The sequence below is a fragment of the Pituophis catenifer genome, unplaced genomic scaffold (assembly GCF_029215685.1).
Source record: "Pituophis catenifer annectens isolate HBS135680 unplaced genomic scaffold, rPitCat1.0.hap2 SCAF_3, whole genome shotgun sequence".
In the NCBI taxonomy this organism is placed as follows: Eukaryota; Metazoa; Chordata; class Lepidosauria; order Squamata; family Colubridae; genus Pituophis; species Pituophis catenifer.
Window position 1 is genome coordinate 209,588,342 of NW_027256883.1, and position 25,658 is coordinate 209,613,999.

General features: G+C 42.3%; 1 protein-coding gene and 3 non-coding genes across 4 annotated transcripts in view; all 4 read right to left on the reverse strand.

Moving 5' to 3' along the window:
* Positions 1-25,658, reverse strand: part of LOC139314498 (peroxidasin-like) — a 125,115-nt gene that overhangs the window by 90,480 nt on the left and 8,977 nt on the right. The gene's annotated exons all lie outside the window — the stretch shown is intronic.
* LOC139316054 (U5 spliceosomal RNA) lies at positions 17,215-17,329 on the reverse strand. The gene has a single exon (XR_011600311.1). It is a non-coding gene; the product is annotated as a U5 spliceosomal RNA (small nuclear RNA).
* On the reverse strand, positions 20,401-20,515 carry LOC139316055 (U5 spliceosomal RNA). The gene has a single exon (XR_011600312.1). It is a non-coding gene; the product is annotated as a U5 spliceosomal RNA (small nuclear RNA).
* LOC139316056 (U5 spliceosomal RNA) lies at positions 22,699-22,813 on the reverse strand. Its single transcript, XR_011600313.1, has one exon. It is a non-coding gene; the product is annotated as a U5 spliceosomal RNA (small nuclear RNA).

Below are 25,658 nucleotides of genomic sequence, written 5' to 3' on the forward strand. Positions count from 1 at the left end.
TGAAGGCAGGACAAGAAGCATCGGATGGAAACTAATCAAGGAGAGAAGCAACCTAGAAATAAGGAGAAATTTGGTAACAAAACAATTAACCAGTGAATATAGAATAGAATAACAAGGCTGGAAGGAATCTTGGAGGTCTTGTAGTCCAAGCCCCGCTTTTTTGGCTGCCACAGCACTCTGTTGGTTATTTTTCCATGCTGCCTGCATTCCGCAAACAAAGGTGTCGCGTACTTGCGCAGCCAGGTTTCTCCCCTGGAACAATCAGGGGACATACAAGCCATGCGAAAAAACCGAAGGCAGACGGAAACGATTTTCTCTAATTCGAACCCATGAAGATGTTACCGTATGAAGAAGCAGTAACTGCGAGACACAGACGCAATGCCTTTCAAACGACACGTAAGATGAAAGAGGAAATTAACGACCTTCCTCTCTACTTTTATAACCAGATAAAGTCAGCCCTACCGAAGGGCTTTCAAAAATTAAACAGACTCGATCCAGAACATAGAGTCATCCCATTCCTGACTGCCGTTTCCGCCGATAGAGAAAGGTGCATCTAGCTACAAACCGACACCGAGTCTAGGACGGCAATGGACACTAAGATTAGAGCGTTCCGCGATACCGTGGCCAACACGTATCCTTGGGAGAACAAAAAAATGTTTTCCGAACATTCCCGCCGGTTCTATAACCGAGACTTTCTCATCAAGAGAAGCGGTTCATCGATCACTGGAGAGTCGGAGGATCCTTCCTCTTCGCAAAGCATCACGGTCGAAGCCAATGCAAATGAGGCTGCTCATCGCCCCGCCTCCCCGCTCAGTTCGTTCTCTGTTGGCTGCTATGCTAGCGATAAACCTGGGCGATCAAAGCGGAGTCACGCCTAAAGTGACAATCAGGATGCAAAACTGACGTCAAGTACGGAGGTTTTTTTTTTAAAGAAGCGGCTATAACTTTTCCTCCGCATCGTTATCAAAGGGGAAAAGCCTCGTTTAGCTGACGTCACTCTGCACCCACTTTTAGGCGCTCTGAGTCTTTACTCGCCAACAAAGCGTTAAACCTCATTCAAACTGAGCGGGGAGGCGGGGCGATGAGCAGCCTCATTTGCATTGGCTTCGACCGTGATGCTTTGCGAGGAGGAAAGGCTGCGATTCTCCCGTGATCGATGCACCGTTTCGCTTCGTGAGAAAGTCCCGATTCTGGAATGTTAGAAAAAGTTTTTTTCTTTGGTACGCCTTGCGTTCATTTGGCTGCAGCTGCCAGAAAAGCCACTGGACTCCCAGGCTGCATCAAAGCGAGAAAGAATCAAGATCCCATGAAGCGTTGAAGAAAAGAAATTATGAAAAGCAGAAGAAAGATATGAAACATAAAATAGATGAATAGGAGAAAGTGAAATTACCATGGTTCGGAAGCATTGCAATGATAAAAATGAAAGTTTTGCCAAAAATTAATTTTTTGTTTTGGATGATCCCCATTAAATTTTCGGATGAAGAATTAAAGCAAATACAGAGGTTGCTGGAGGTGTATTGTAAAAGAGCAAGAACAAGTAAAGCATTGTATGAACCGTTAAAAAAGGCTGGGCTGGGCTGGAAAGGAAAATCAGCAAAAATGTAGAGGACAGAAATTAGGGTAAAGACTTTCACAAGGAGATGAACCCATAAGAAATGTAAATTTGTAGTGAAAAGTTATAACATTGGAATTAGACATTTAATAATTACTCTTTATTAAACTATATAAGCTCAATGACATATATTCTGTTGATGACAAAAGCGTAAATGTAAAATGTTAGGTGGGTTTGTAGGTGGTGGGTTTTTTGTTTGTCTTTGTATTGTATTGTCTTTATATCTGTGTTTATATTTTAATAATAAAAAAAAATTTAAAAAAAAAAAAAGGCTGGGCTGGGTCTCCCAAATGTTAGAAATTATTCAATTAAAAGTGGTCCCAGATATTATAGCAGTTACTAGATTTACTATTGAGGGACAGAGAGCTGAAAGAATGGAGGGAAATAGGTAATCCTGTAGAAACACGTTGGTTTAAAAAAGATATTTAAAAAATTGCTAGGAGAATTCATAATCCTTTTTTAAAAATTGGATAGAATTATGGAATAAATGGAGATACTGGCTAATGCCAGGAATTTCTCCTTTAACACTGGTGGTGGAAATGGAGAAATTCCCTAAGATGGAATTGAAAGAATGGATTGGTAAACTTAAAAAAAAAAAATCAGATATATACATGGGAAGCCTGGAAGAACAAGTTAAAGCATATAACACAACTAAAGAATGCTTTAGCAGATATGAAATTAAATTGGTTGAATTTATTATTTGAATGTATTCCTAACAGACAGGAAGCAGCAGGTGAAGCTAAGAATCACATCAGATACCTGTACAATTAGCCCAGGGCCCCCCCAAGGCTGTGTGCTCTCTCCCCTTCTCTCTATATATACCAATGACTGCGTCTCTTTTTTTTTTTATTGAAAAGTTTTATAAAATTTTACACATATTTCCCCCCCTCCCTCCCATTCCAACCCTCCCTCCCCACCCCCTTCCCAGAGCATATACAGGATATAACATTTAACAAATATAAAAAGAAAAACATACACTACCTATCTATAAATTTATCTCCCTCTTGCACTTTAACTCCCCTTGTTCATATCTAAATATAATTATTTAAACCAATTCTTAGTTGAAAATAGTCCAACTTTGTTCTTGTCCATTCCTCAATAATAAGCAAATCTTCCTTCTTCCAGTATTACACAATCAGATTCCAATTACAATTAACCATCCTATCTCCAACCCTTACCTATATTAACACATTAACATACTATTTCAGCCAATCTCCAGTAAAATGCATTGTAAGAACTTTGTTTTGCTTTTTACCCCCATAACTGACATTAATTTCCCTTATAAAATTCTAAATTAAACATTTAACATTTCATCACATATACCTTTTAAAAATACTATAATACTATAATCTTAAATTTAAACATTTTTAAAATCTCTTCACACATCAATAGGGCATTCTTCAAAATATAAGTTTCAAAACTTTTAATAAACTATCTATTAAATTTTTAGTTAACCACCTTAAAACTTCAATAAGTTTAAAAGAGAAAAAAACCCTATCCAACTTTAATTAAACCTTTTTACTTCAATAAAACATTCTTCAGAGTATAACCTTAAAAATACTGTTAATCCATTGGGTTAAATTCTTTCTAAATCTTGAGTTCATTCTTCAAAGTATAAATTTCAAAACTTTCAGGAAGCTATACATTAAATTTTAAATTAACCATTTAATACCTCAATAACTTTTAAAAAGCTATCCATTTTTAGTTAAACATTTTTACTTCAATAAAACATTCTTCAAAATATAACCCTCAAAAGGCTATCCCTTAAATTATATCCAAAACTAAATATAATAAAACACTTCCTTTATGTCATTATCTTAGGATAAACTTAAAGGGTACTAATTCCAGTAAGCTTTTCGGATTTATTACTAAAATACTCCCCCCCAGAAAAAAGAAAAAATTATTCTTCCATTCTTCCTTTCTTTCTATATTTTTTCCAGTCCTTCTTCAATAATACTTTCTTCTTCAGCCTTGCTCCTCCCCCTGCTTTTATTTTCGAGAATTTTTGAATTTGGATTTGAGGTTGATGTATCTTTAAAATTCGTTCTCTTCTTAAAATTATTTCCTTTAATTTGGAACCCCCATTTCAACTCCTCCTGCTTATATAATCGGTCAGTTCATTCCTTAAATATTGATTCTGTCTGTAAAGCCAAAAATTGTCACGGTATTTATCAATCTTCAGTGAAGAGTCTACTTGCTGCTTTTCAGTTGATTGCATGGAAGCCTCTACCAAAATTTCTGTTTGCAGTGTGCTAACCTCCATCTTAATCCTGACAGCCTCTTCTTTGTCCTCCAAAATCACATTAGCCTGGTTAATTTCTTCCTCTTTTCCAGCCAGCAAATCATTGTTATTCTCCAATTTATGATTTTGAACAACCCCTGTAATTGATTCTAATATAGCAGAAGTATAAAAATTTAAAAGTTCTTGAAAAGCCTTTACAGTCACAACTTGTGAATTTGCTGACTCATATAATAATGATCATCCTTGATGTCAGCCATATTTCAATTTTCACTTTGTATTTATTCAGCTATCAGCTCAATAAGTCCAATTATTTTCCACACAATTTAAGAGTGTAAATTAGTTAAAATCAGTACCATACTCTTTTCCATTCCACTTCCATTTTAAATCTTTCTCTTAGTATATAATCCAGTAGCTTTAACAATGTTGCGAGCGTTAACAAGCCCTTTCACTAATGAGTTTCATTTTCCGCCCTCAGGCCATTATTTTTAAACGGAGCTAAAGTACAGTACTTACATTTCTTTGTTCTCCTGATTTGCTCTGCATCCAAGATCAAGCATCCAAGATCAAAGTTTCTTATAATCCTTAAAATTGCATTGCTGGTGTGGTCGTGGCGCTTCGTTCTGCATAAAGCAGACTTGTCCCGGTTCCGGAGCACTGAAGGGCTTTCAGGGAGCTCTCACCCTGCAAACCCCAGGCTTAAAAAAAAAAACCTGGGGGTCTAGGGGAGCTCTACCCAGACCCTTCTGCTCTTCTCTCCACCTTTTTCCCTGGGGGGGGGGAGTTTCAAGCCGCTAGACAGCTGGTTTTTGCTGTTCTAGCGGCTAATGGAATCACAGGGCTGGAGCTCCTAAAGGGGTGTCCATCGGCGTTCGCGGAGCCACAGGAAGTCCCAATGACTGCATCTCTAACAATCCATCTGTTAAATTATTGAAGTTTGAAGATGACACAACAGTGATCGGTCTCATTCGAGATAATGATGAATCCGCATGCAGGCGGGAGGTTGAACAACTAGCCTCCCGTCTGCATGCGGATTCATCATTATCTCGAATGAGACCGATCACTGTTGTGTCATCTTCAAAACAACCAGAACAACCTGGCACTGAACACACTCAAAACCGTAGAAATGGTGGTGGACTTTAGGAGAAACCCTTCAAATACTTCTACCTTTTACAATATTAGACAACACAGTATCAACAGTAGAGACCTTCAAATTTCTAGGTTCTACCATCTCAAGACCTAAAATGGACACCTAACATCAAAAACGTCATCAAAAAAGCACAACAAAAATGTTCTTTCTGCACCAACTCAGAAAGCTCAAACTGCCCAAGGAGCTGCTGATAAATTAATGAGACTGTCATCTGAACCTCTATAATTGTGTGGTTTGATTCTGCAACCCAACAAGACAGACATAGACTTCAGAGGATAATTAGAACTGCAGAAAAAACAATGGCTACCAACATGCCTTACATGGAGGACCTGTATACTGCACGAGTCAAAAAGAGGGCTGGGAAAATATTTACAGACCCCTCGCATCCTGGATATAAAATGCTTCAACTCCTATCCTCAAAACGACACTATAGGGCACTTCACACCAGAACAACTAGACACAAGGACAGTTTTTTCCTGAATGCCATCACTCTGCTAAACAAATAATTCCCTCAACACTGTCAAACTAGTTACTAAGTCTGCATTACTATTAATCTTCTCATCGTTCCTATCACCCATCTCCTCCCACTTACCACTGTAACCTTGTTGCTGGTATCCTTACAATTTATATTGACTGTTTCCCTAATATAATTTGATTGTTTATTTGTTCCCTATGTCTATCATTAAGTGTTGTACCTTATGATTCTTGACGAATGTATCTTTTATTTTATGTACACCAAGAGCATATGTACCAAGACAAATTCCTTGTGTGTCCAATCACACTTGGCCAATAAAATTCTATTCTATTCTATTCTATTCTATTCTATTCTATTCTATTCTATTCTATTATTCTATTCTATTCTATTCTATTCTATTCTATTCTATTCTATTCTATTCTATTCTATTCTACTCTACTCTACTCTACTCTACTCTACTCTACTCTACTCTACTCTACTCTACTCTACTCCAATTAGAGAAATGGATAAAAGTGGAAGAAAGATTCAAGGAGATAGACAATTAACAAAATTTGAAATTATTATAAAAGAATGTGAGGTGAATGAAGAATATATAGGTAAAGGAAGACTTGGGAAAATATATAGAATATTAACTGAATTAGAAGAGCAGGCAAAATGTTTAAAATTAATTTGAGAATCAGATTTAGGAGAAATAAATGACAATGATTGGAAAAATATTTTGAATAGAAGAGTATATAAGTATGTCAGAGTTAAGGAAAATGGATATAGAAGTGATATGGAGGTGGTACTTATCACCACTTAAACTAAATCAAATAAATGGTAAATATACAAATATTTGTTGGCGGTGCAAGAAACAAGTCGCAACATATAAACATATGTGGTGGGATTGTAATAGTGCACAAAAATATGGGACATGGTGTTTAGAGAAATTAGAGCACTTTTGAATGTAAATGTAGACATGTCTAAATTATTCTATTATTGTTCCTGATGGAACAACACACATAAATGAAACAAAAAAAGAAATGGTTGTAAATTTGATAATGGCAGCTACATTAGTGATGGCTAAATATTGGGGACGAAATTGGGATAGTCAAGGAAATGAATGGTATAATGAAATATGGAGTACAGCAAGAAATGATAAATTAACAGAAATTAAATTTAAAAAAGGGATGATTAAAGCAAACAATTAAAATGAAATATGGGGCGTGTTGGTGGAAGGCAAAGGGAATAAACCTAGTCAAGAATATATGTTGTTTTGGAGGGGATAAGGGCAGAATTAGAATATATTGTATATCTTTTAGCTGTTACAGAAGAAGAAATATAAGGGGGGGGAATGGCCTCCTAGGGTGGGGGTACACGGTATTATTTGTAATTTTTTTATCCTTTTTTTTAAAAAATAGATTTAGATGTATATATATATATGTTCGTATTGTTTGCATTACTTGTATTTAAAATAAAGAATGGGGAGTGCCGCAAGGGTCGGTCCTCACATGGGGAGTGCCACAAGGGTCGGTCCTCTCGCCCCTTCTGTTCAACATTTATGTGAAGCCGCTGGGTTAGATCATCCGTGGTTTTGGGGTGAGAGTCCATCTGTACGCTTATGATACTCAGCTGTACATCTCCATCCCAAACCACCCCAACGATGCCCTTGATGTGATGTCTCGCTGCCTGGAGGCCGTGCGGGTCTGGATGGGGAGAAATAGGCTCAGATTCAACCCTTCCAAGACTGAGTGGCTGTGGCTTCTGGCGTCACGATATAGTCAGCTGGTGCCATCGCTGACTATTGGGGGTGAATCCTTGCCCCCCACAGAGAGGGCTTGCAATCTGGGCGTCCTCCTGGACGTACGGCTGTCTTTAGAAGAGCATATGACGGCCGTGGCCAGGGGGGCTTTTTATCAGGTTCACCTGATCCGCCAGTTGCAGCCCTTTCTGGATCGTGACGCCTTGCGCATGGTCACTCATGCCCTTGTCACCTCCTGACTGGACTATTGTAATGCTCTCTACATGGGGCTCCCCTTGAAGAGCACCCGGAGGCTCCAACTGGTCCCGAATGCGGCCCGTGATTATGGGCGCAACCCGTTGTGCCCATGTAACATCCCTCCTGCGCGAGCTACACTGGCTCCCAGTGGTCTTCCGGGTGCGATTCAAGGTGTGGTTACCACCTTTAAAGTGCTCCATGGCATAGGACCTGGGTACCTGACCGACTTCTGCCACCAGTAGCCTCCCACCGGCCAGTCCGCTCCCACAGAGAGGGTCTCCTCAGGGTGCCATTGGCCAAGTTATGTCAGCTGGTGGCACCCAGGGGAAGGGCCTTCTTTGTGGGAGCCCCTGCCCTTTGGAATGAACTGCCCCCGGAAATGCGTAAGATCTCCGACCTCCGTGTATTTCACTGTGCCCTCAAAACCTTGTTGTTCCGCCAGGCTGGGTTATCAATGTAATGATTTTAACTGGACATTTTAAATTTGGGGTTTTAAATTTGGGGTTTTATACTTAGCTGAAATTATTTAATAATATTATTTTTAATTTAATTTATGTCTCTCTTTGTGCTTTTAATAGGCTGTACACCGCCCTGAGTCCTTCTTGAAAAGGGCGGTATAGAATTATTATTATTATTATTATTATTATTATTATTATTATTATTATTATTATTATTATTATTATTATTATTATTATTATTAAAATAAATAAAAAACCAACAAACCAACAAATATCCATGATTGTTCCTTGCACCAATAGGAAAAGCAAATGGGAGATATTTAAGGACATATTCCATTGATAAACCGGCCCCAGCCAGTGCCCCCCTTTGGGATCCAGCCAAATGCAAAGAGGCAGGACAATGCCTAGATCAGGGGTGCCAAACGCGAGTCCCGTGGGCCAGATCCGGCCAGTGATGTGGGGCCATCCTGGAAAATGTAAGGGGCCGACCCGTGTTGCTTCCGCCTGGTCTACCCAATACAAAGTGGAAACATGCCAGCAGTTTGGGGAGCGGTGTCAAGATGGCCACACCTGCTCGCCTCCCCGTCCCCATCAACCACAGCCCTGATGTGGTCAATGAAATTAAATTTGACAGCCCTGCCCTAGAATATCTGCCCTAGGTCAGCTGCAGCAGCGGCCCTCAACCTTTTGGGCACCAGGCACCAACCGGTTTGTGGACCAGAGGTGGTGTGGTTTTGTGTGCTGCTTGCCTGTAGCTTGTTTGTGTGGCCAGGTGTCGGTCCATAGACAGGGAGGTCAGGGGGTCCTTTCTCAGCCATCCAGATATTATAAGGTAAATGAGCAACAAATTAGCACACACGCACCGAAACCCTGTCACTCCTAAACGTAGTAAAAAAATTTGAAACCCATCCCTGGTTAGTAGGACTTTATACTGCCTTGGGAAGACCACACTTGGAATACTGCGGCCAGTTTTCGTTGCCACGATGGAAAAAACAATGTTGAGATTCTAGAAAGTGTGCAGAGAAGAGCAACCAAGATGATTAAGGGCTTTGCGGGATAAATTGTATGATAAATGGGTAAAATAACTTCGGTATGTCTAGCCTAATAAGGAAAAGGATTAGGAGTGACATAACTGTCTTCCAGTATTTGAGGGGCTGCCACAAGGGGGGGGGGGTCAACCTATTTCCCAAAGCACCTGAAGGCAGGACAAGAAGCACCGGATGGAAACTAATCAAGGAGAGAAGCAACCTAGAAATAAGGAGAAATTTGGTAACAAAACAATTAACCAGTGAATATAGAATAGAATAACAAGGTTGGAAGGAATCTTGGAGGTCTTCTAGTCCAAGCCCCTGCTTAGGCAGGAAACCCCATACAATTTCAGACAAATGGTTCTCCAATCTCTTCTTTAAAACTTCCAGTGTTGGAGCATTCAGAGGCAAGTCGTTCCACTGGTTAATTGTTCTGTCAGGAAATTTCTCCTTAGTTCTAGGTTGTTACTCTCCTTGATTAGTTTCCATCCATTGCTTCTTGTCCTGCCTTCAGGTGCTTTGGAGAATAGGTTGATCCCCACTTCTTTGTGGCAGCCCCTGAGATATTGGACCAACTGCTCTCATGTCTCCCCTAGTCCTTCTTTTCATCAAACTAGACCTAGCAATTTCCTACAACTGTTTTTCATGTTTTAGCGTCCAGTCCCTTAATCATCTTCGTTGCTCTTCTCTCCACTCTTTATGATGTCTCTCAACATCTATTTTTATACTGTGGTGACCAATGCAGGATTCTAGGTGAGCTCTTACTAAGTTTTTAGAGTGGTATTAATACCTCAACTTGACCTTGATTGTATCCTTCTGTTAATGCAGTTTAGGATTGCATTGGCTTTTTTGGCTGCCACAGCACTCTGTTGGTTATTTTTGCATGCTGCCTGCATCCCGCGAACAGAGAGGTCGCGTACTTGTGCAGCCAGGTTTCTTCCATGGGACATATAAGCCATGCGAAAAAACCGAAGGCAGAAGGAAAGGATTTTCTCCCATTCGAACCCAGCGAGATATTATAATGCGAACGAGCAATAACTGGGAGAAACAGAAGCAACCCCTATGAAACCACACGTAGGAAGAGAGAGAGATAAGAGGAAATTGGCGGCCTCTTTTCTATTTTTAGAACCAGACAAAGGCAGCCCTACCGAAGGGCTTCCAAAAATTTCACTCAGTCTAACCAAAAGAGGAAAAACCCAGACTGGAATGTCGCACAGCGCCCGAAAATTCGACGTCCGGTTAACATTCATGCTAACCGACACCAAGTCTAGGACGGCAATGGACACTGAGGTTAAAGGGTTCCGCGAGACCGTGGCCAACACGTGTCCTTGGGTGAACAAAAAGGCATTTCCGAACATTTCCACCGGTTCTAGAACCGAGACTTTCTCATGAAGCGAAACGGTGCATTCATCACGTGAGAGTCTCGGGTCCTTCCTCTTCGCAAAGCATCACGGTTGAAGCAGATGCAAATGAGGCTACTGATCTCCCCGCCTCCCCGCTCAGTTTGAATGAGGTTTAATGCTTTGTTGGCGAGTCAAGATTCAGCTCGCCTAAAAGTGGCTGCAGAGTGACGTCAGCTAAACGAGGCTTTTCTCCTTTGATAACGACGCGGAGGAAAAATTTCACCCGCTTCTAAAAAAAAAAAAAAGACCTCACGTGGCAGACGGGAGACTGCCCCGATTGTCACTTTAGGCGTGACTCCGCTTTGATCGCCCAGGTTTATCGCTAGCATAGCAGCCAACGGAGAAGGAACTGAGCAGAGAGGCGGGGCGATGAGTAGCCTCATTTGCATTGGCTTCGACCGTGATCCTTTGCGAGGAGGAAAGGCTGCGATTCTGCCGTGATCGATGCACCGTTTCGCTTCGCGCGAAAGTCCCGGTTCTGGAACCGGCGGGAATATTCGAAAAAGCCTTCTTGTTAACCCAGGGTGTTTAGGCGCAGTCATGCGGGACTTATTGCATTCGCAGTGAAGCGTTAATACCACTTTCTAATGTCACACTTGGAAAATTGCGGTCAGTTTTGGTTGCCACGATGTAAAACGATGCTGAGACCTTAGAAAGAGTGCAGAGAAGAGCAACCAAGATGATTAAGGGCTTTGCGGGATAAATTGTATGATGAATGGGTAAAAGAACCTCGGTATGTCTAGCCTAATAAAGAAAAGGATTAGGAGTGACATAACTGTCTTCCAGTATTTGAGGGGCTGCCACAAGAGGAGAGGGGGGTCAACCTATTTCCCAAAGCACCTGAAGGCAGGACAAGAAGCACCGGATGGAAACTAATCAAGGAGAGAAGCAACCTAGAAATAAGGAGAAATTTGGTAACAAAACAATTAACCAGTGAATATAGAATAGAATAACAAGGCTGGAAGGAATCTTGGAGGTCTTCTAGTCCAAGCCCCTGCTTAGGCAGGAAACCCCATACAATTTCAGACAAATGGTTCTCCAATCTCTTCTTTAAAACTTCCAGTGTTGGAGAATTCAGAACTTCCAGAGGCAAGTCGTTCCCCTGGGTTAATTGTTCTGTCAGGAAATTTCTCCTTAGTCCTAAATTGCTTTTCTCCTTGATTAGTTTCCACCCATTGCTTCTTGTCCTGCCTTCAGGTGCTTTGGAGAATAGCTGACTCCCTCTTCTTTGTGGCAGCCCCTCAGATATTGGACCAACTGCTCTCATGTCTCCCCTAGTCCTTCTTTTCATCAAACTAGACCTACCAATTTCCTGCAACTGTTTTTCATGTTTTAGCCTCCAGTCCCTTAATCATCTTTGTTGCTCTTCTCTCCACTCTTTATAATGTCTCTCAACATCCTTTTTCTATACTGTGGTGACCAATGCAGGATTCTAGGTGAGGTTTTACTAAGTCTTTAGAGTGGCATTAATACCTCAACTGGATCTTGATTGTATCCTTCTGTTAGTGCAGTTTAGGATTGCATTAGTTTTTTTGGCTGCCACAGCACTCTGTTGGTTATTTTTGCATGCTGCCTGCATCCCCCGAACAGAGGCATCGCGTACTTGTGCAGCCAGGTTTCTTCCATAGGACATACAAGCCATGCGAAAAAACCGAAGGCAGAAGGAACGGATTTTCTCCCATTCGAACCCATCAAGATATAATAATGCGAACAAGCAATAACTGGTAGAAATAGAAGCAATCCCTATGAAACCACACGTAGGAAGAGAAAGATAAGAGGCAATTGGCAGCCTCTTTTCTATTTCTAGAACCAGATAAAGGCAGCCCTACCGAAGGGCTTCCAAAAATTTCACTCAGTCTAACCAAAAGAGGAAAAACCCAAGTAAGGAGTGTCTTCGCAGCGAGAAAAATTTATTCCAACCGACACCAAGTCTAGGACGGCAATGGACACTGAGGTTAAAGGGTCCCACGAGACCGTGGCCAACACGTGTCCTTGGGTGAACAAAAAGGCATTTCCGAACAATTTCCACCGTTCTAGAACCGAGACCTTCTCATGAAGCGAAACGGTGCATCCATCACGGGAGAGTCTCGGGTCCTTCCTCTTCGCAAAGCATCACGGTTGAAGCAGATGCAAATGAGGCGACTCATCTCCCCGCCTTCCCGCTCAGTTTGAATGAGGTTTAATGCTTTGTTGGCGAGTCAAGATTCAGCTCGCCTAAAAGTGGGTGCAGAGTGACGTCAGCTAAACGAGGCTTTTCTCCTTTGATAACGATGCGGAGGAAAAATTTCACCCGCTTGTAAAAAAAAAAAGACCTCACGTAGTTGACGTCAGTTTTGCATCCTGACTCTAGGCGTGACTCTGCTCGCCCAGGTTTATCGCTAGCATAGCAGCCAACGGAGAACGAAGTGAACGGGGAGGCGGGGCGATGAGTAGCCTCATTTGCATTGGCTTCGACCGTGATGCTTTGCGAGGAGGAAAGGCTGCGATTCTCCCGTGATCGATGCACCGTTTCGCTTCGTGGGAAAGTCCCGGTTCTGGAACCGGCGGGAATGTTCGAAAAAGCCTTCTTGTTAACCCAGGGACACGTGTTTAGGCGCGGTCGCGCGGGACGCCTTGCATTCATGGTGGAGCCCGCAGCTGCCAGAAAAGCCACTGGACTCCCAGGCTGCATCAAAATCCCATGAAGCGTTGAAGAAAAGAAATTATGAAAAGCAGAAGAAAGATATGAAACATAAAGTAGATGAATAGGAGAAAGTGAAATTACCATGGTTCGGAAGCATTGCAATGATAAAAATGAAAGTTTTACCAAAAATTAATTTTTTGTTTTGGATGATCCCCATTAAATTTTCGGATGAAGAATTAAAGCAAATACAGAGGCTGCTGGAGGTGTATTGTAAAAGAGCAAGAACAAGTAAAGCATTGTATGAACCGTTAAAAAAGGCTGGGCTGGGTCTTCCAAATGTTAGAAATTATTCAATTAAAGGTGGTCCCAGATATTATAGCAATTACTAGATTTAATATTGAGGGATAGAGAGTTGAAAGAATGAAGGGAAATAGGTGATCCTATAGAAACATTGTTTAAAAAAGATATTAAAAAATTGCTAGGAGAATTCATAATCTTTTTTAAATTGTATAGAATTATGGAATAAATAGAAATACTGGCTAATGTCAGGAATTTCTCCTTTAACACCGGTGGTGGAAATGGAGAAATTCCATAAGATTGAATTGAAAGAATGGATTAGTAAACTAAAAGAAAATCAGATATATAAATGGGAAGCCTGGAAGACCAAGATAAAGCATATACCATAACTAAAGAACATTTTAGCACATATTAAATTAAATTGGTTGAATTTATTATTTGAATTTATTCCTAAGAGACAGGAAGCAGCAGGTGAAGCTAAGAAGAATCACATCAGATACCTGTACAATTAGCCCAGGGCCCCCACAAGGCTGTGCCCTCTCTCCACTTCTCTCTATATACTGAAGGGAAACAATAATAAGGATATAATAAATAATACTAGGATATGATATACTGGTATACTAGAATCTGTAACCATTAGGTTCCTGTAATACACATATTATGCCCTTATATTTGTATCTCCTGTAACAAACATATTCTGTTATTAGGCCTGTAATGTATCTGGTATTTGTTAAACATATGTCCCTGCCATTTGACCTGAACCCATATCAATCTTCTCCCTGTTTTTTTCTTGTGCCATCTAAGAGCATGGTACATATCTCCAAGGCATAATTTACACCTCAGTCTTAATTCATGTTGATCTGGATAGACTCCTACTCAAGGGGCCTAAGTGGCCAATTGAGTAAACAAAGAAATGCTCAAGATGACTAATTGGGAAGTTTCTATTCCCCCTTGCAGGGCAACAAGGAATGCACGGGCCTGGATTGGTACGCCAGAGTTGGGTACTAGCTGACGTCTCTGAGGGTATAAAAGGACGCCATACCTTCCCCAAGGTGTGGCTATCTCCTCACATGCATTGTACCTGTATGTTCTGGATGTAGTTCCACCCAGTATTTTGTTTTTGGCCATAAATAAAATCTGGTTTTTTTGCAAGCCTCGTCTTGAGTCTCTCTCTTTGGCATTCTGGTGACTCAAGTGTATTTTGGGACCTTACAATACCAATGACTGCATCTCAAACGATCCACCTGTTAAACTACTGAAGTTCACAGATGACACAACAGTGATTGGTCTCATTCAAGATAATGATGAATCCGCATGCAGATGGGAGGTTGAACAACTAGCCTCGTGATGCAACCGGAACAATCTGGAACTGAATACACTCAAAACTGTAGAAATGGTGGACTTTAGGAGAAATACTTCCACCTCTCACAATACTAGACAACACAGTATCAACAGTAGAGACCTTCAAATGTCTAGGTTCTACCATCTCAAGACCTAAAATGGACACCTAACATCAAAAAGTCATCAAAAAAGCACAACAAAGAATGTTCTTTCTGCGCCAATTCAGAAAGGTCAAACTGCCCAAGGAGCTGCTGATACACTTCTACAGAGGAATTAATGAGACTGTCATCTGAACCTCTATAATTGTCTGGTTTGTTCTGCAACCCAACAAGACAGACACAGACTTCAGAGGATAATTAGAACTGCAGAAAAAACAATGGCTACCAACATGCCTTCCATGGAGGACCTGTATACTGCCCGAGTCAAAAAGAGGGCTGGGAAAATATTTACAGACCCCTCGCATCCTGGACATAAACTGTTTCAACTCCTACCCTCAAAACGACGCTATAGAGCACTGCACACCAGAACAACTAGACACAAGGACAGTTTTTTCCCGAACGCCATCACTCTGCTAAACAACTAATTCCCTCAACACTGTCAAACTAGTTACTAAGTCTGCACTACTATTAATCTTCTCATCATTCCTATCACCCATCTCCTTCCACTTATGATTAACTGTAACCCTGTTGCTGGTATCCTTACGATTTATATTGACTGTTTCCCTAATATGATTTGATTGTTTATTTGTTCCCTATGTCTGTCATTAAGTGTTGTACCTTATCATGTGATTCTTGACAAATGTATCTTTTCTTTTATGTACACCGAGAGCATATGCAAGACAGATTCCTTGTGTGTCCAATCACACTTGGCTAATAAAATTCTATTCTATTCTATTCTATTCTATTCTATTCTATTCTATTCTATTCTATTCTATTCTATTCTATTCTATTCTATTCTATTATTCTATTCTATTCTATTCCAATTAGAAAAATGGATAAAAGTGGAAGAAAGATTTGAGGAGAAAGATAAGACAGTTAACAAAATTTGAAATGATTATAAAAGAATGTGAGGTGAATGAAGAATATATAGGTAAAGGAAGAATTGGGAAAATATATAGAATATTAACTGAATTAGAAGAGCAGGCAAAAGGTTTAAAATTAATTTGGGAATCAGATTTCGGAGAAATAAATGCCAATGATTGGAAAAATATTTGGAATAGAAGAGTATATAAGAATATGTCAGAGTTAAGGAAAGTGGATATAAAGTGATATGGAGGTGGTACTTATCACCACTTAAACTAAATCAAATAAATGGTAAATATACAAATATTTGTTGGAGGTGCAAGAAACAAATCAGAACATAGTGCAGAAAAACATGGGACATGGTGTTTAGAGAAATTGGAGCACTTTTGAATGTAAATTTAGACATGTCTAAATTATTCTATTATTGTTCCTGATGGAACACCACACATAAACGAAACAAAAAAAGAAATGGTTGTAAATTTGATAATGGCAGCTACATTAGTGATGGCAAAATATTGGGGACGAAATTGGGATAGTCAAGAAAATGAATGGTACAATGAAATTTGGAGTATGGCAACAAATGATAAATTAAGAACAGAAATTAAATTTTAAAAAGGGATGATTAAAGCAAACAATTAAAATGAAATATGGGTGTTGGGGGTGTTGGTGGAAGGCAAAGGGAATAAATCTAGTCAAGAATATATGTTTTGGAGGGGATAAGGACAGAATTAGAATATATTGTATATCTTTTAGCTGTTACAGAAAAAGAAATATAAGGGGGGGGAATGGCCTCCTGGGGTGGGGATACATGGTATTATTTGTAATTTTTTTCTTATTCTTTTTTTGTATTTAGATTTAGATGTATATGTTTGTATAGTTTGCATTACTTGTATTTAAAATCAATAAAAAACCAACAAATAATCCATGATTGTTCCTTGCACCAATAGGAAAAGCAAATGAGAGGTATTTAAGGACATATTCCATTGATGAACCTACCCCAGGCAGTGCCCCCCTTTAGGGATCCATCCAAATGCAAAGATGCAAGAAAATGCCTAGATCAAGGGTGCCAAATTTAAGGCCTGGGTGCCCAATCCGGCCAGTGATGTGGGGCCATCCTGGAAAATATAAGGGCCGGCCTGTGTCGCTTCGGCCTGGTCTACTCAATCAATGCGCAGTGGAAACATGCCAGCAGTTTGGAGAGGAACGTAAAGATGGCCACGCCCACTCAGTCGGCCACGCCCACTCCCCTCCCCCCCCCTCAGCCCTGATGCAGCCAATGAAATTGAATTTGACACCACTGCCCTAGGTCAGCTGCAGCAGCCGCCCTCAACCATTTGGGCGCCAGGTGCCAAACGGTTTGTGGAGCAGAGTTGTTTTGTGTGCTGCTTGCATGTATCTTAATTGTGCGGGCCGGTGTGCGTCCATAGAAGGGTGGGGTGGTCCTTTCTCAGCTATCCAGATATAATGCAAATGAGAAAGAATTGGCAGCCACACGCCAAAACACTGTGACTCTTAAACTACAAATTAAAGAGGAAAACTCTATAGGCAATTTTTAAATATTTTTCTGTTTTTGAAACCAGGTAAAGGTAGCCCTACCGAAGCAAGGCCTCAAAAAATTAATCGAAACTCATAAATGTTCCTCTCCACGGAAATCTTTAGTAAAAGGCGAAAGATTTATACGATCTGAAGAGAAACCAGAGTATAGTGTTTACTTCCACCGACACCGAGCCCTACGGCGACGATGGACACCAAGGTTATATCGTCCCGCGAGACCGCGGCTCAACACGTGTTCTTGGGTGAAGAAAGAGGCTTTTTCTAACATTCCCGCCGGTTCTAGAAACGGGACTTTCGCACCAAGCGAAACGGAGCATCCATCACGGGAGAATCGCGGGTCCTTCCTCTTCGCAAAGCATCACGGTTGAAGCAAATGCAAATGAAGTTACTCATCTCCCCGCCTCCCCGCTCAGTTTGAATGAGGGTTAACGCTTTGTTGGCGAGTCAAGATTCTGATCGCCTAAAAGTGGGTGCAGAGTGACGTCAGCTAAACGAGGCTTTTCTCCTTTGATAACGATGCGGAGGAAAAGTTATGTTTCAAAAAAAAAAAAAAGATCTCACGTAGCTGACGTCAGTTTTGCATCCTGATTGTCACTTGAGGCGTGACTCCGCTTTGATCGCCCAGGTTTATCGCTAGCATAGCAGCCAACGGAGAACGAACTGAGCGGGGAGGCGGGGCGATGAGCAGCCTCATTTGCATTGGCTTCGACCGTGATGCTTTGCGAGGAGGAAAGGCTGCGATTCGGCCGTGATGGACGCACCGTTTCGCTTCGTGGGAAAGTGCCAGTTCTGCAACCGGCGGGAATATTCGAAAAAGCCTCTTGTTAACCCAGGGACACGTGTTTAGGCGCGGTCGCGCGGGACGCCTTGCATTCATGGTGGAGCCCGCAGTTGCCAGAAAAGCCACTGGACTCCCAGGCTGCATCAACAGCGAGATAGAATCAAGATCCCGTGAAGCGTTAATACCACTTTCTAATGCCACACTTGGAAAACTGCGGCCAAGTTTTGGTTGCCAGGATGTAAAAATGATGCTGAGACCCTAGAAAGAATGCAGAGAAGAGCAACCAAGATGATTCAAGGGTCCGCAGGGTAAATTGTATGATGAATGGTTAAAAGAGTTTAGCTATGTCTGGCCCAAGGAAGAAAAGGATTAGGAGTGATACATGATAGCAGTCTTCCAGTATTTGAGGGGGTGTCACAAATCATCTTTCTTGCTCTTCTCTGCACTCTTTATAGTCTCTCTCAACATCTTTTTTATAGCGTGGTGACCAGTGCAGGATTCTTGGTGTGATCTTACTAAGGCTTTAGAGAGTGGTATTAATACCTCACTTGATCTTGATTGTATCCTTGTTAATGCAGTTTAGGATTGCTTTGGCTTTTTTGGCTGCCACCGCAGAGCGTTGGGTAGTTATGCACTCTGCCTGCATCGGGGACCCACGAGCCATTCGAAAAAAACGAAGGGAGAAGGAAACGATTTTGCTCCCATTCGGACCCAAGAAGATATTACAATGCGAACGAGCTATAATTGGCAGACAGAAACTATCTCTTTCAAAATACACGTAGGAAGAGAGAAAAAAGAGGCAAGTTTCGCCTTCGCTATTTTTACAACCAGGTGAAGGGAGCCCTACCAACGGGCCTCCAAAAATTCCTTGAACCACTCCGCATCCAAAGAGAAATTCACGTCCGGTTGCCATTAAAACTAACCGACACCGAACTCTAGGACAGCAATGGACACTGAGATTATAGTGACCCACAAGACGGCGGCCAAACACGTGTCCATGGGTGAACAAAAAGGCATTTCCGAACGTTCCCGTCGGTTCTAGAACCGAGACCTTCGCACGAAGCGAAACCGAGCATCCATCACGGAAGAGTCTCGGGTCCTTACTCTTCCCAAAGCATCACGGTTGAAGCAAATGCAAATGAGACTACTCATCTCCCCGCCTCCGCGCTCAGTTTGAATGAGGGTTAATGCTTTGTTGGCGAGTAAAGATCGGCGTTCAGATCGCCTAAAAGTGGGTGCAGAGTGACCTCAGCTAAACGAGGCTTTTCTCCTTTGATAACGATGCGGAGGAAAAGAAAGATATGAAAGATAAAGTTGATTAATAGGAGGAAGTAAAATTATCATGGTTCGGAAGCATTGCAATGATAAAAATGAAAGTTTTGCCAAAAATTAATTTTTTGTTTTGGATGTTGCCCATTAAATTTTTGGATGAAGAATTAAAGCAAATACAGAGGTTGCTGGAGGTGTATTGTAAAAGAGAAAGAATAAGTAAAGCATTGTGGTATCGCCCGTTCAAAAAGGGTATAAAGTGATATGGAGGTGGTACTTAATACCACTTAAAACTAAATCATATAGCTGGTAAATATACAAATATTTGCTGGAGGTGCAAGAAAGAGGTCGGAACATATAAACACCTGTGGTGGGATTGTGATGTGCACAAAAAGTATGGTTAGAGAAATTAGAGCACTTTTGAATGTAAATTTAGATATGTCCAAGTTATTTTATTATTGTTGCTGGTGGAACAACGGATATAAAGGAAACAAAAAAAGATTGTAAATTTGATAATGGCAGCTAGATTAGTGATGGCTAAATATTGGGGACGAAATGAATAAAGAAATTTGGAGTATGGCAACAAATGATAAATTAACAACAGAAACTAAATTTTAAAAAGGGATGATTAAAGCAAACAATTATAATGAAATATGGGGGGATTTTATAAAATCAGTGTTGATGGAAGGCAAAGGGAATAAACCTATTCAAGGATATATGTTGTTTTGCAGTGGATAAGGGCACAATTAGAATATATTATATATCTTAGCTGTTATAGAAATCATAAGGGGGGGGAATGGTGTTGAGATGGGGTTGCGATGGCCACGCCGATCCAGTCACCCACGCCTGTTCACCCCCCTCCTATCTCAGGGCTGATGTGGCCCTCAATGAAACTGAATGACACCCCTGCCCTAGATCAGCTGCAGCAGTGGCTGTCAATTCGTGGAGCAGGTGGTGTGGTTTTGTGTACTAGGTACGTGTACTTCTTTGTGTGGCCCAGTGTCGGTTTATTGCAAGGTGAGGGGTTTCTTTTCTCAGCCATCCAGATATTATAAAGAAAATGAGCAGCAATTGGCACGCACCAGTCAAAATACCTCACTCCTAAAGAGAAGGAAGGTCCGTATCCGATTCGTAAGTTTTTCCTCTCTATTTTTGGAACCAGGCAAAGGTAGCCCTACCGAAGCAAGGCCTCAAAAAATTAATCGAAACTCATAAATGTTCCTCTCCACGGAAATCTTTAGTAAAAGGCGAAAGATTTATACGATCTGAAGAGAAACCAGAGTATGCTTTGTGGTGTCACTGACACCAAGCCCTACGGCGGCTATGAACACTGAAGTTACAGCGTCCCGCGCGACCGCGGCCAAATACGTGTCCGTGGGTTAACAAAAAGGCATTTTTGAAGATTTCCGCCGGTTCTAGAACCGAAACTTTCGCACGAAGTGAAACGGTGCAGCCAAAGGCGGCAGAATCGCAGCCTTTCCTCCTCGCAAAGCATCACGGTAGAAGCAAATGCAAATGAGGCTACTCATCTCCCCGCCTCCCCGCTCAGTTTGAATGAGGTTTAATGCTTTGCTGGCGAGCAAAGATCGGCGTTCAGACCGCCTAAAGGTGGGTGCAGAGTGACGTCAGCTAAACGAGGCTTTTCTCCTTTGATAACGATGCGGAGGAAAAGTTACACCCGCTTCAAAAAAAAAAAAAAAAGACCTCACGTAGTTGACGTCAGTTTTGCATCCTGATTGTCACTTTTTTGATTGATTGGCGTCCGATCTGAACGCCGAACTTTACTCGCCAACAAAGCATTAAACCTCATCCAAACTGAGCGGGGAGGCGGGGAGATGAGTGGCCTCATTTGCATTGGCTTCGACCAATTTTGGTTGCCACGACAACTTTGGATGCCACGATGTAGAAACGATGCTGAGACTCTAGAAAGAGTGCAGAGAAGAGCAACCAAGATGATTGAGGGCTTTGCAGGATAAATTGTATAATGAATGGTTAAAAGAACTTAGGTTATGTCTGGCCCAAAGAAGAAAAGGGTTAGGAATGACATGATAACTCGGAGGTCTTCAAACTTGGCAGCTTTACAGTATAGCTGTATACATTGTATACAAACAGTATAGCTGGCTGGACAATTCTGAGAGTTGAAGTCCACAAGTGGTAAACCTGACAAGTTTGAAGACCTCTGTGATAACTGATTTCCAGTATTTGAGGAGATTCCACAAGAGGGGGGGGGTCAACCTATTTCTCAAAGCACCAGAAGGCAGGATAAGAAGCAACAGATGGACATTAATCAAGGTGAGAAACAACCTAGAAATAAGGAGAAATTTGCTGACAGAACAATTAACCAGTGGGCCCTCCGGTCTTCAGAAGTTGGAAGTGCTACATTGCAGGAGATTTTCGAGAAAAGATTGGGCATCCATATTTTATGGGATGGTATGACCCCCTCCTACCTTGGGCAAGGGATTGGACAGTGTCCCCAATCCGTGGGCCACAGTCTGGTACCAGACGGCGGCCCGTTGGCACCCAGGTGTCAAAGCTGCAGGCTAACCCATGAAGCTCCATTTGTGTAAGCAACGGGCGTGTGCCCAAAACCATCCCCTCCCCCACCCCCGCTGCCAGTCCACAGAGCCGGAAAGGGTTGGGGGCCTCTGGACTGGAAGATCTCCAAGGTCTCTTTCCAGCCCTATGGTCCTATATACGTTTTACAAACCAACCAACAAATATCCATTATTATTCCTTGAACCAATAAGAAAAGCAATTGAGAGGTATTTAAGGACCTATTCCATTGAGAAACCTACCGTTCCATTGAGAAACCTACCCCAGCCAGCCCCCCCACCCCTTTGGGATCCGGCCAAATGCAAAGATGCAAGATAATGCCTAGATCAGGGGTGTCAAACTTGAGGTCTTTGGGCCAGATCCAGCCAGCAACGTGGGGCCATCCTGGAAAATGTCCTTCGTCCCGGTCTACCCAATGCAAAGTGGAAACATGCCAGCAGTTTGGAGAGTGGTGTCAAGATGATCACGCCCACTCATCTGGCCATGCCCACCCAGTCAGCCATGTCCTCTCACCCCCTTCCTCCAGGTCAACCACAGCCCTGATATGGCCCTCAATGAAATTGAATTTGATACGCCTGCCCTGGTTATCTGGTAGGTCAGCTGCAGCAGTGGCCCTCAACCACTTGGGCACCAGGCACCAACCAGTTCGTGGACTAGGGCTGGTGTGGTTTTGTGGGCTGCCTGAATCTAGCTTGCTTATGCTGCAGAGTGTCAGGTCCATAGATCAGAAATTGGGAATCCAACAAGCCATGGAAGTTAACGCCGAAAGAAAATATTTCTCAGTTATATAGACATTGCAATGTAATTGAGCAATAAATGACGCGCAGAAAAACACTCTGTGAAACGAAGAGCTAGAAAGAGGAAGTGTAAAGCCCACTCATAATTTTCTCTCTATTTTTGGAACCAGGCAAAGGTAGCCCTACCGAAGCAAGGCCTCAAAAAATTAATCGAAACTCATAAATGTTCCTCTCCACGGAAATCTTTAGTAAAAGGCGAAAGATTTATACGATCTGAAGAGAAACCAGAGTATGACTTTTCAGCCTCTCCGACGCGAACCGCTACGGTGGCGAGCGCTACAAACGTTACGGCGACAAAAGAGCCCTTCTTAAAACACGTGTCATCCCGTAGAGACAAATACCTTTGCAACCGTTCCCGTCGGTTTTAATAACCGCGCCTTTCACACGAAAGGATAAATTGCAAAAAATGACGGGGAGCCGCGCGGATTGTGCCTCGCAAAGCATCACGGTCGCACTGAATGCAAATGAGGCTGCTTTATCTCCCCGCCCAGCTCAGTTTGATCGTATTCAAATCGGAGTCACGCCGAGTCGCATTCAGAGGGCAGAGTGACGTTACGTCAACGCGGTTTCAGGAGGGACCCGTGCTTTTTTTTTTTAAACCTGCATTCTCACAACCTTGCAAACGTGGATTTTGTGCTTGTCCAAGGATCTTTCCCTGTCTGATGTTACGATTGCAGCCGTCGTTTGCTTCGGATTAAAGCACCGTTCCTCATTTCCTGCAAAACTGGGAAAACCTTGGGCAGGGTCGCCTCCCCTTTCCTTGCAGGATCATAAGCATATGCTCTGAAGTGGGGAAAATCCTTGGTGCAAGTGGAGCGCTCGGCCCATGCTCAGAGGTCCCCTTGCCCTAATCTTCAAATTGCAAGACCAGGTTCAAAATAAAAGAGCCTCCAAGCCTGAAGGAGACCCGATTCGGATTAAAAATTGATCAGCCTCTCAATGGCAGCGGCCTGCAAAGTTTGGAAAATGCACCCCTGCCCAGGTGCAATGTGCATTGCACTGTCTTAAATTGTACAAAGTTTCTTAACTTCCATCTTGCAAGGAAATGCTGACAATAAGCAAAACGACTCGCTTTTGTGATTGGCTACCAGTAATCCTCTATTTACGACCAGGATAGAGCCTCCCCCCCATTTCTGTTGCTAAGCGAGACATCTGTTAAGTGAATTTTGCAGCATTTTACGACCATTTATTGCTGTGTTAAGTGAATCATGGTGGTTGTTAAGCGAGTAACACGGTTGTTAAGCGAATCCGGGCTTCTCCATTGACTGTGCTTGTCAGAAGGTTGCAAAAGGGGATCACATGACCCTGGGACATTGCCACCGTCATATATATGAGTCAGTTGCCGAGCATCTGAATTTTGTCCACCTGACCATGGGGAAGTGTGCCAACCAATCATAAGTCACTTTTTTTCAGTGCCATGGTCACTTTGGTCACTAAACGAACTGTTGTTAAGTCGAGGACTACCTGTGATGTGGATTTTGTCAATGTGGGTGGTGTTGCAGTGGTGTTCCAGATGTTTTGGGATTGCACCCAAGGCGCCTATAATTATTGGTGCTGCCTTTGCTTTCGTCTGCCTTAGTCATTCTATTTCTATTTGCAGGTCTTTGCATTCCGCCCCACCCCCATTTCTTTCCCCTCTATTTTGCTGTCTCCAGATAGTGCAACACCCACAATCCAGAGTTATTATTGTATGTTTAACAGTGTTGCCAGTTCTTTAGCTGGTGTCGGCCTTCATTCGCATTAGGTTCTCCCAGGGGTGAAATGTAAAATGTGTTACTACCGGTTCTGTGGGCGTGGCTTGGTGGTGGCGGGTAATGTGACTGAGTAGGCGTGGCCAACTTTTTTTTTTTTTAACTTTTCAAAGCATTTTTTCTAATGCTTTGAAAAGCCTCTGCCGATCAGGCAACTCAGCTGGGATCGTCAGAGACTTTTCAAAGCATTTTTTTAACCACTTCTTCAGCCAAGAGGTTGCAGAAAAAAATGCTTTGAAAAGCCTCTGGTGATCCCAGCTGAGCCGCACGATCATCAGAGGCTTTTTTTTTTTACTTTTAAAAGCATTTTTTCGTAGGAAGAGGTAGTAGAAAAAATGCTTTTAAAAGAAAAAAAAAACCCTCTGATGATCCTGCGGCTCAGCTGAGCAAGGGGGGGGGGGCGCAGGGATTTTTGCTACCGGTTCTCCGACCACCACCCGCCATCACTACCGGATCAGGTGATCCGGTCCGAACCGAGAGCATTTCACCCCTGATTGAGCCCAACATTTCTGTCGTTGAGTGAGAATTCGTTGAGGGAGTTTTGACTCATTTTTTGACTCGTTTTTCTTGCCACAGCTGTTAAGTGTATCATTGCAGTTGTTAAGTTAGCAACCTGGTTGTTAAGTGAATCTGGCATCCCCTTTGATTTTGCTTGTTAGAAGGTTGCAAAAGGAGATCATATGACTCCGGGATTGGGCAACCATCACAAATATGAACCAGTTGCCAAGCATCCGAATTCTGATCACGCGACCATGGGGATGCTGCAAAGGTCATAAGTGTGAAAAACGGTCCTAAGTCACTTTGTTCAGCGCTGTTGTAACTTTGAACGGTCTCTAAATGAACTGTTGTAAGTTGAGGACTAGCTGCACAATCTCCTAATATTGCCACCTCAATTACCCACACTTTCTTTTGTTCAAAAGCAATTCAATATGCCGTTTTGTGAGTCAAGTTTCTACAAGTGACTTATGACCTGTTTCTCACATTTAATGTCCATTGCAGCAACCCCGTGGTCACGTGATCAAAATTCAGGTGCTTGGCAACCGGCTCATATTTATGACGGTTCTAGCGCCCCGGGATCACCTAATCCCCTTTTGCGCCCTTCTGACCAACGAAATCAACGGGGAACCCAGATTCAGTTTACAACGGTGTTGTTATTCACTTAACAATACAGCGATTTACTTAAAACAGCAGTCAGCAACCTGCAGCTCCAGAGCTGCATGTGGCTCTTTCATCCTTCTGCTGCGGCTCCCTGTTGCTGGTCGGCACCACAATTTTGAGAGGAGCTTCCGGTTTGGGGAGGGGGAAGCATGGCGTGCCAGGAGGAGAC